Source organism: Lynx canadensis, chromosome A1, assembly GCF_007474595.2.
Source record: "Lynx canadensis isolate LIC74 chromosome A1, mLynCan4.pri.v2, whole genome shotgun sequence".
NCBI lineage: Eukaryota > Metazoa > Chordata > Mammalia > Carnivora > Felidae > Lynx > Lynx canadensis.
In genome coordinates, this window is record NC_044303.2 from 172251153 (window position 1) to 172263191 (window position 12039).

Consider the following 12039-nt stretch of genomic DNA (forward strand, 5'->3'; position numbering starts at 1 on the left):
CCCACTGGGAGAAAAGAGCTCTTGTTACAAAACCCATAGGTATTTTTGTTTTCCTCTAAATTACCTTCATTAAACTTAATTGGTGTCTTTTTCAAAATCCATTGGATGATTTATAAACAAAAGCACTTCCATGATGGATCTTTGGTTTGGGACATGTTCTCCAATAGTAACAATGCCACATCCAGTAAATGCTTCTTTGTGCTCATGTACTTAGGTGTTTAGCTAGGGTACAAATCTGGAAGCAAAATTACTCTTTCTAAGGATACACATACTTAACATTACAATGGACACTGCCAGAAAGACCATTACAACTTCTTCAATGGAAGTATGTTTCCCCTTTGCCAACATTTGGCTCAGCAAAATTTTCCCCATCTGATTGAGCAAAACAGGGGAGAGGGTAACTGTTCTAATTTGCATTTTCCATATACTTACAAAAGTAAGTGTTCCATCATCTGCTTACTAACCAATTGCATTTTCTAGCATTTGGGTTAGGCATGCTCTAATCCGAGGTATATGAGCAAATTCTCCTTACTTTGTATATTTAGTTCTTCATTCTGGAAATTATTTTTGTGCTTGGGATAAGGGCCTAATTTTGTTTCCAAATGGATAGACAACAGCACCACTGTTTACTGAATAGGTCATGATTACTTTTTTGATATGATAAAAACTTCATCATCTACTAAAGTAGCCCTTATTCTATCCCATGGATTATTCCTTAACCAATCCTCAATGATTTTAATGACTTCAATTTTAATGTAATGTATTGGTATCCATCATTCTTTTCCAAACTGTCTTTGCAAATTCTTATACATTTTTCTCTACTGGAGGAAGTTTAGAACCAGATTGCTAATTATTTTTTAAGTTTTTATTTTAATTCCAGTAGTTAACATACAGTGTTAAACTCCTTTCAAGTATACAATGTAGTAATCCAACAGTTCCATATCACCTGATGCTCATCATGAGCAGTGCACTCCTTAATCCCCATCACCTATTTCACCCACCCACCCCCACCTCCCCTCTGATAACCCTCAGTTCTCTATAATTGAGTCTGTTTCTTTTTTTTTTTAATGTTTATTTTGAGAGAGAGAGAGCATGCACAAAAGTGAGCAGAGGAGGGGCAGACAGAGAGGGAGAGAGAGAATTCCAAGTAGGCTCTGCACCATCTGCAGAGAGCCCAACACGGGGCTTGATCCCACAGAACTGTGAGATCATGACCTGAGCTAAAATCAAGAGTCAAACACTTGATTGATTAGCCACCCAGGTGCTCCTGATTGAGTCTATTTCTTGATTTTCTTATTTTCTTCCTTTGCTGGTTTGTTTCTTAGATTCCACACATGAGTAAAATCATGTAGTATTTGTCTTTCTCTTATTTCACTTGCATAATACTATCTAGCTCCATCCATGTTGTTACAAATGGCAAAATTACATTCTTTTTGTGGTTGAGTAATATTGCAGTGTGTGTGTGTGTGTGTGTGTGTGTGTGTGTGTGTGTTCCTTATCCATTCATCAATTGATGGACACTTGGGCTGTTTCCATAGTTTGGCTGTTGTAAATAATGATGTTATAAACAGAGGGGTGCATGTATCCCTCTGAATTAGTGTTTCTGTATTCTTTGGGTAAATACCCAGCAGTGTGATTGCTGCATCATAGAGTAGTTCTATTTTTAACTTTTTGAGGGACATCTATACTGTTTTCCACAGTGGCTGTGCCAGTTTGCATCTTTACCAACAGTGCAAGGGAGTTCCCCTTCCTCCATACCCTCGCCAATACCTGTTGTTTCTTATGTATTTTATTTTAGCCATTCTGACAGGTGTGAGGTGGTATCTGATTGTAGGTTTGATTTATATTCCCCTGATGTGTCTGTTGGCCATCTATAGGTATTCTTCAGAGAAATGTCTGTTCATGTCTTCTACCTATTTTTTAACTGAATTGCTTTGCTGGAGTTGTGTAAGTTCTTTATATATTTTGGATACTAACCCTTTATCAGATATGTCACTTGCAAATACCTTCTCCCATTCCATAGGTTGCCTTTTAGTTTTGTTGACTGTTTCCTTCACTGTGCAGAAGCTTTTTATTTTGATGAAGTCCCAATAGATTATTTTTGCTTTTGTTTCCCTTGCCTGAGAAGATGTACCTAGAAAGAAGCTGCTACAGTGGTTGTCAGAGAGGTTACTACCTGTGCTCTCCTCTAAGATTTTGATAGTTTTTGGTCTTACATTTAGGTCTTTCATCAATTTTGAGTTTACTTTTATGCATGGTTTAAGAAAGTGGTCCAGTTTCATTCATTTGCACGTTTCTAATTTTCCCAACACCATTTGCTGAAGAGACTGTCTTTTGCTCATTGCATATTCTTTCCTGCTTTACTGAAGATTAACTGGCCATATAATTATGGGTCGATTTCTGGAATTTCTATTCTGTTCCACTGATCTATGTGTCTATTTTTGTGCCAGTACCATACTGTTTAGATTACTATAGCTTTGTAATATAACTTGAGGTCCAGAATTGTGATGCCTCCAGCTTTACCTTGCTTTGCTTTTTCAAGATTGCTTTGACTATTCAGGGTCTTTTGTGGTTCCATACAAATTTTAGGATTCTTTGTTCAAGTTCTGTAAAAAATGCTGTTGGTATTTTGATAGGGATTGAATTAAATGTGTAGACTGCTTTGGGTAGTATGGACAGGTTAACAATATTTGTTCTTCCAATCCATGAGCGTGGAATGTCTTTCCATTTCCTTGTGTCACCTTCAACTTCTTTCACCAGTGTTTTATAGTTTTCAGACTATAGGTCTTTTACCTCTTTAGTTAGGTTTATTCCTAGATATCTTATTTTGGGTGCAATTAATTTTTTTTTCTTAATTTCTCTTTCTGCTCCTTCATTATTAGTGCACAGAAATGCAACATATTTCTGTACACTGATTTTATGTCCTATGGCTTTACTAAATTCATTTATCAGTTCTAGCAGGTTTTTTTGGTGGACTCTTTAGGGTTTTCTATATATAGTATCACATCATCTGCCAATAGTGAAACTTTCACGTCTTCCTTACCGATTTGGATTTCTTTTTGTTGTCTGATTGCTGTGGCTAGGACTTCCAGTACTATGTTGAATAAAAAGGTGTGAGTAGACATCCTTGTCTTGTTCCTGACCTTAGGGGAAAAGCTCTCAGTTGTTCCCCATTAAGGATGATGTTCAGCTTGCTAATTTAATAAACAATTCTGTAGGGGGTTTTGCATGGAATTAAATTGAATTGACAGACTAGATGACTTGGGGAGTGAAAAAAAGTGAAACCTATATGGTTTTCTTTTATGTCCTTCAAGGAAGTTTTATACTTTTTTTCATGTTGGTATTATAAAATTCTACTCAGGCACTGTGGCAAACAGAATTTATAAAGTGCCCCTCTCCCCCTAAAAATAAATCCTGTTCTAATCCCTGGATCTGGTAAAATAAACTGTCATTACTATAACTGTGTTATGTTATAGGTCACAGTTGGCCTTAATATCAAGAGATCATTAGAGGGGATCTGACCTAACCACATGGACTCTAACAAGCAAAGCACTTTCTCCAGCAAAAGACTAAGGCATAAGGGAAGTCAAAGATTTTTCAAAGCAGAAGAAAAACTCCACAGGTCCTTGCCAATTGAAAGATAGAGGGAGCACCTAAGACAGAAATGCTAGCAGCCTCAAGCTGCTTAGAGTAGGCCCCAAGTAATAAAATGGGAACCTGAGTATTACAGCCACAAGAACTGGCTTTAGCTAATAACCTGAGTTTGGAAGCAGATTCTGCCCCAGAGCCTTCATACTAGTGCCCAGGCAACCAACACCTTGATTTTAGCCTTCTGAGATCAAGCACAGAACCCAGCCATGCTATCCTGGATTTATGACCTACAAAATCATGAGATAATAAATGGCGTATACTTAAGCTACTAACTTTTAGAAATTTGTTATGCAGCAATGGAACTAATATGGGCATATTCTTATCTATTTTTTAGTTTTATTGTTGTTACATTATACTTTCTGATTTCTAATATATAATCAATAGCCAAGCAAATAATTCTTCTTCATTGGTCTATTTCACAGCCATCTTGCTAAACATGTATCAGTGAAAAGAATTTGTCTGTGGAATCTTTTTAGGTAACATTTACTACAAATAGTAAGTGTTCTAGTTCCTTCTTTTCAAAATTCCTCCTCCATACTTGTTTCTTTTTCTTACTGCATTAGCTGGGGCCTCAATAGAAGGATAACTGATAGTTGTGAGAACAATAATCCCAATCTTCTTCCTGACTTAAATGTAATTGCTTCTAAAATTTCATTACTAAGTATACTGATGCTACATAGCCCTTGTAGATACCCTTTATCAAATAGAAGGTTCATTTTATTCCTGATTTCTGGTCTTTTTGGGGTTTTTTTTTTTGTTTTATTTTGTCTTGATTTTTAATTAAAAATGAGTGATAATTTAATCACGCCATTTATGGAAATCTGAAAGGACAAAAATCATGTAATCATCTAGGAGTTACATTAAAAGAAGTTCTAATGTCAAATATTCTTAATAAATAATTTCCCAGTATAGTTCTTTTGTTCTAGGTATATAATACCAAACCCCCTCCCTATTTGAAAAGACTCCTGCACTATGTGAGTCTTGGTAGAGGCAGGAAATAGACTCCGTACCACAACTCCTGGCAGCTGAGCCACAGCACATGACCTGGTTTCAGCCAAGGACTCTGACTTCTGAGCAAGTAACGCAAAGACAGACAAAGAATTGAAAATTCATTCATGGCAATGGCTCCCAGTGGTAGGGTGTCCCATAGCAGAGGCATCCGGAAGTGAAATCAAATGGGATGAGGAGCAGTGGTGATTGATTCCCATGCCAGGTTTCCCAGCATTCTTGAGGTACTAAATAAGAGCAGCCAGGCAATCCACCAGCTTCCCTTCCCTTGCCCCATGGGAACACTGATTATGTACATTTGGACCTAAGAGCCATGTCAGGGCCCTCAATAAAAATCCTCAGAGTACAGAAAATTGGGTCGAATGGTATCTAAAAATATCATGAACACCAACAGTTTATCGTAGGAACAGAAGCATAACAGGCAGGTTTCCTGGTTGCCAACAGTAGTTAACTCTAAGTGACCAGGAAAGGAAATCACTGCAAAGACACTGGTTATCTCACCTCCTCTGTGGCATCACTCTCATGGTTGCTTGCCTCTTCTCCTAATCCCAATACAGCCACAATTACTAAACATGGAACAACCTTTCTTCCATTATCATCTCCCTCCCATAGTCCTCCTGCCATGTTCTGGGCTCCAGTTTTCATCTACAGTTGTTTCATATTGCCTTTTGCTTCGGGAATTTTGTTTTGTTTTGTTGTTTTGTAATTTCTGGCTGACTGAGATCCGCCTTCTTTATTTTCCAGGCTGCTGTGGAAAATGCGCACATTATCTGTCCTCTTCAAAATATTTCTGGAAGGCTGACATACAATCCTAGTGTTCCATCTTGATCTAATCTCTCCTCTGGATCCTTTCTTCTCTCTGGACATGGACAGAGTCACTAAAGCAAGCAGAAGCACACAACTCTCCCTGTATCCTCAATCCCAAGCAGGTGAAGAAGGGCTTCATGAACAGAAGAGGAACAAATTATGCTTGAGATCACAGCACGGAAATGGGGCAGAGTTTTTAGAGAAAATACATGTACATATACATAAATATATATAAACCAAGGCTGTCTTTATGCCTGTATGGAAACTAACATTCCATGAGAAATGTTAGCTTTTTCATATACATGATCTATTATTAAAGCATAAATAATAGTCTGCTAATGAAGAATATACACAAAAGCATGCTTGGAAAACATGCTTAGCAATTCGGAAAGTATATGGAAATAGCAGAAGTTTCATGCACAGAAGGAATCACCATTTTCCAAAACTATCACTCCAAAAATACCAGAACTGTAACGGTTTTGTATTTATAGAATCTGGTGCTTACAATTCTTTACAAATATCATCCTTTAGCTCTTTGTCATCCTCTACAGAGAAACCACAAGGAAAATAGGCAGTGTTACACAATGAATCCAGAGCTGACCTAAGAACAAACACGTTATCCCATGATTCCCTCTACAGATTTCTGTATATTGTATGTCTACACGTGAACATGGAGCAGAGGCAGATGAACCTCAAAGATATTATATTTCTGTTACTACCTCAAGCACACACGTACATGAAAACCTCTTAACTTCTCATCTCTCACACTGTAATATGACAAGACTCAAAAAGCATGCGTGCTAGCAGTCAATTAGCTACTAGGGTAGGGGGTATGCATCACCAGCTCACATTTCTGCCAGTCCTGCCCTGAGTCCTTCCAATCACCCTGTCCACTGTCCCCTGTCACCCTGTTTCAATTTGTATTCCATTATTTATGCCTCCTGCTCTTAGGGATAATTGCACTTTTCATGTGGATTCTTCAGAGATTGCCTGTGGGTTGTATTTTGCAGTTCAGATTGGTAGTCTTCAAGTTCAGAAGCAATCATTCTTGAATAAAGAAACTGAGAACTGACAGAGAATGGACATGAGAGCCAAAGTAAGAACTAGAAGTACACTGGGCCAGGAACAGGCCAGTTGCAGGATTTATTACTAGAAAAGAATGAGTACATACCATCAAGGATATTATGAAAGAAACATAGGACTTCAAATATCTACTGAGTACCCATTACATGTCGGCAAATGATTAATTTCCAGAAGATGGAAAAAGCATGCTAACAAATGCCAGAAAAAGAGATGCATCCAGAATATAATACAAAGAACCTCCATGGGGTAAGCGGTTGGTTGCCCTATCAGAACCCTGAAGAAGTCATGGGAACATGGAGTGATAGAAACTTCTAGAAAGTGAGACAAGGAAGGACTTGATCATCATCAGCTTTTTTACATATTTGAGTAGTTTACGATGCACACATTTTACTTGCATTAAAATATTTTTTCAAAGAAAAAATATGCCAAGTAGAAACTAGTCATTCATTACTTGTTTTTGTTCACAGAGATAGTTGTTTTGTGGATTTGGTTCATGCACTGTGAGGCGTTAAAGAAAATACACACAGACAAAATAGGGGTATGGTGTTTAGCTGTCAATTTGTTGACCATATTTACAGATAAATAATTCATGCTCTCTATTTACCCCCAAAAAAGTTACTATAAGACTTTTTAATCTGAATTTTCCCTAAGCTCTTTGGGCAGGGAACCCTTATCATTACATGCCATGATATACCAGCATGGAGGCTACATGCCCCCGAGTCCTTAAAATGCTGAGGCACTGGGGACTTCACTTAAGTCAGATGGTTAGTTTAAGTTTAAGGAAAAAAATTTTTAGCTTTACTTCTTTCAGTACTTGGCAAAAGAAAAAAAAGAGGAGGGGGGTTAAGAATGGGATTGTGTTTAGCAAAATCAGTTTTTTCTGACCATTTCTGGGAAAAATCTCTACCAAAATGAGAAAATCATCAAGAGACTAGAAAATAAGATATAACTGCAATCATAGCACTTAGCAATATGTCCAAGTACATTTAAAAAGATGAGTAAGTTACAATGTTGTCTTCTACCTACAATGGCTCTCCACTAGTGAGACTTGAGAGAATGAGCTGTGTGGCAACACAATTCTCAGGAAAGGAATTCCTGAGGGCTCCTTGGGCGTTGGCTTGCCTGAGCTGTTCTCTATACGGGATACCGTTCTTGCTCTGGCACCATCAAAACCCCACTTAATCCTTCAAGATCCAGTTCAAATGCCACCTTCTCCATGAGGCCTGTCCTTATCTCCTCAACCTCTCTATGACCTCTGCCTCCACTCAACCTCTTATTTTTGCCTGCCTCTGAGACTTAACACTATTTTCTTTATTGAAGCTATTTTATACTTCTCTTAACTTTTCTACTAATACTTAGACATTTTGAAAGCAGGTGTTAAGGAGCATACACCACTTCCTTTCCATGCAGTTCAATAATTTTCACATGGTAAGAACTCCCTAAAAATTCTCTGAATACCAAGAGCCAGCAAACAAGGTAGAGAGAGATGCAATACTGGAAATATGGTAGCCTGTGAATTAAACCTTGATTCCTGTCCGTTGTCAAGATTTCCATTTTCCTGACCAGTCAGAGCGATGAAAGCAAAAAGAAAGATGGATGGATTCATTTATCCTGACCTCAGTATACCCACTGAGTCAAAGCTACACAGTTCACTTTTACTTAAACATTTGTTTCAGCGTTATGTAATTCCAACAAACTCAATGGACTCTAAACAGCATTTAAGTGGGGCGCCTGGGTGGCGCAGTCGGTTAAGCGTCCGACTTCAGCCAGGTCACGATCTCGCGGTCCGGGAGTTCGAGCCCCGCGTCAGGCTCTGGGCTGATGGCTCAGAGCCTGGAGCCTGCTTCCGATTCTGTGTGTCCCTCTCTCTCTGCCCCTCCCCCATTCATGCTCTGTCTCTCTCTGTCCCAAAAATAAATAAACATTGAAAAAAAAAATAAAAATAAACAGCATTTAAGTAATAAGTCTTTAAAATAAATTTTTTTTCATGTTTATTTTTGAGAGAGAGACAGAGTCCGAGCAGGGGATGGGCAGAGAGAAAGGGAAACACAGAATCCAAAGCAGGCTCCAGGCTCTGAGCTGTCAGCACAGAGCCCGATGCGAGGCTCAAACTCACAAACCATGAGGTCATGACCTGAGCCAAAGTCAGATGCTTAACCACTGAGCCACCCATGCACCCCAAGAAATAAGTCTTATATCTGAAATCTGTAAGATCTGAAAAAATAAAGTGGTCTTATAGTAAGTTGTAATATATAAAAGTTATATAGAGATATATAATTTTCTTTATGCGATAAAATCTGACAGGATTTTTGTTTTTTATCATAAGGAAATCAGAAGAGATTGGATAGGAGACAGTAAGAAGAAAAGAAGCATCTGACTTTTCCAACTTCATTCAGAAAATTTTCATTTAATGTTACAAGATATTAATTTACTTTTTAAATGACAGTAAATGCCTGTGACATATTTCTGGATTGTGAATTAGATGCCACTTAAATCTCAGCAAATAGAGATAGAATTACTTTTATTACTGACACACTAGCAGCATTATGGCAAGAACAGAGCTACAAAAGGCTTATAATCTTGAGAAAGAATCCCAAATAGGACAAGTTTATTTGAAAATACCATCAGGGAAGCTTTCAACCAGAACAAAGAATTCTTCAAATGAGTAATAACACCTTTACAGATTAACATGACATTACAAACCAGAAAGGCAGGTTTTTACCAGCTGCACAGAATGATAACTATTACATTTGAGTTTACTCCTTCACAAAGGAGGAATGAACCCTATAAAAAATTCTTTAATGTTATGCCTTTAAAAATTCACTATTTCTTATTTAGTGTCTTTAACAAAATAGATTCCAAGTTCTGTGAGAAAACAAAAGTGACGGTAAACATTTTTAGCACAGGCCTGTTAGGATAAGGCAAAATAGAGGCACAGAGTAGAGATTCCTCAGGCACCAATGGTAATTTCTTCTCAGACCAAGTATTGTTAACAACCATCCGCTGGTTTTTTACTACATTACCTTCATCCTCTAGGTGAGGAATATATATATAACACTTTAAGCTTATTTATTTATTTTTGAGAGAGAGCATGTGCACAAGTGGGAAAAGGTCAGAGAGAATCCCAAGGAGGCTCCATGCCATCAGCACAGAGCCTGGTGCAGGGCTCAATCTCACCAACCATGAGGTGATGACCTGAGTTGAAACCAAGAGTTGGACACTCAACCGACTGAGCCACCCAGGCAACTAAAAAGAAACAAACAAACAAAAAAAACAAACCCATTTAGTCATTTTTTTAAAAAAGCAAAATGTTTGGGGCACCTGGGTGGCTCAGTCAGTTAAGTCAGTTCAGCTCAGGTGGTGATTTCATGGTTCATGAGTTAGATCGGGTCCTGTACTGACAGTTCAAAGCCCAGAGTCTGCTTCAGATTCTGTGTCTCCCTCTATCTCTCTGCCCTTGCCCCACTTGTGCACTCCCTCTCTCAAAAATAAATAAGTAAACATTAAAAAAAAAAAAACAGTGAAATGTTTGGGGACGCCTGGGTTGCTCAGTTGCTTAAGCATCTGACTTCGGCTCAGGTTATGATTTCATGACTCGTGAGTTCTAGCCCCGCGTCAGGCTCTGTGCTGACAGCTCACAGCCTGGAGCCTACTTTGGGTTCTGTCTCCATCTCTCTCTGTCCCTCCCCCACTCACTCACACACTCTCACACACACACGCGCACTCTCTCTCTCTCTCTCTCTCTCTCATATAAATAAACATTAAAAAAAAATTTTTTAAAGTAAAATGTTTGAGGCCCCTGGGTGGTTCAGTCAGTTAAGCATCTGACTTTGGCTCAGGTCATGAACTCACAGTTCATGGGTTCGAGCCCCGCCTTGGGCTCTGTGCTGACAGCTCAAAGCCTGGAGCCTGCTTTGGATTCTGTGTCCTTCCCCCACTCATGCTCTGTCTCTCTCTCTCTCAAAAATAAATAAACATTAAAAAAATTTACTTTAAGTAAAATGTTTGTTTTTCAAAGTGCTATTTTTCATATGTGTGTTCATACTGATTAACGTCTTCTCATACTTACCTAACATTTTAACCATCTATTACTGTGTAGCAAATCACCTCAAAACTTAGTGGCTTCGTGCAAGAATTTGCTCATGATTCTGCAATTTGGGCAGGGCTCAGAAGGGAAAGCTAGTGTCTGTTCCATCTGGTGTTGGCTGGAGAGGTTCACTTGGGCTCGAGAACCCATGATGGCTTCATTCACATATTGATACCTCAGCTGGGCTGAGCAATGGCTGGAGGCTGGTTTGGTCTCTGTCCTTCTCCTCAGTGTCTCTCCTAACCTCGGGCCTCTCGCCTCAGAAGTACAGTCTGACTTTCCATAATAACTGAGGGCTCCGAGAAAGCAAGAGCAGAAGCTGCCAAGTTTCTTCAGTCCCAGACCCAGCAAAGCATCACTCATGCTACACTCTATCAGTCAAGTCATAGGGTCAGTCATAGGGTCAGCCCAGATGGAGAAAGAAGAGAACCACACTCCATCTCTTGATAAGAGGAGTAACATGAGCACATAGGGAGTGATTGAAAGAATTACTGGTGGCCGTCTTTGCTGACAAACTACCACATCTCACTCCCTGATTTTCCTCTCTAAACCTATTATATTCCTTATGATGTTTTTCTTGTGCTCAACTCATCTTTAAGGAAAGAGAGTAAATCTTGAGCATCAACATTTACAGAACATGGTAAATGCTTTCATACACTTAGTTTCATTTCATCCCCTCCACAAGAGCTATGTGAACTTGGCATGTTTATTCCCATTTTACAAATGAGATTACAGACGTTGGGAGAGGATAAGTGCTTTGGCTATTTCACACGGAAATTTTTTATATTTCACACAGAAATAAATGGTAAAGGCAGGATTCCAATCCAGGAACATCAGACTCAAAAATCTCTGTTCATTCTCTTACACCCCAGGTTCTCAAAGTGTGGCCTGAGGATCCCTGCGAAGACTTAGAGACCTTTCCAGCAGTCCATGACTCAAACCTGTATTGCCAGTAATTTGTTATTTATCATTTTTGCTCTCTCAAGTATACAATTTTCTAGAGATTACATGGCATATGATCTCACAACAATGTATAAGGCAGATATGAGAATCAGCTGTCTTCTATTAAACTAGATATTTAAAAAAGCAAATAGGGGCACCTAGGTGGCTCTGCTAAGTGTCAGACTCCTGATTTAGGCTCAGATCATGATCTCATGATTCAGGAGATGGAGTCCCATGTTGGGCTCTGTGCTAACAGCTTGGGATTATCTCTCTCCCTCTTTCTCTGCCCCTCCCTGGCTCACGTTTTCTCTCTCTCTCTCTCTCTCTCTCTCTCTCTCCCTCTCCCTCTCCCTCTCCCTCTCCCTCTCTCCCTCCCTCCCTCTTTCTCTCTCAAAATAAATAATAAGCTTTAAAAACAAAGAAAAAATAAATTTAAAAATTTAAAAATAGATATTAAAGAA

At 38.8% G+C, this 12039-nt stretch overlaps 1 protein-coding gene across 3 annotated transcripts in view; it reads right to left on the minus strand.

Moving 5' to 3' along the window:
- Positions 1-12039, minus strand: part of EPB41L4A (erythrocyte membrane protein band 4.1 like 4A) — a 255409-nt gene that overhangs the window by 143672 nt on the left and 99698 nt on the right. The gene's annotated exons all lie outside the window — the stretch shown is intronic.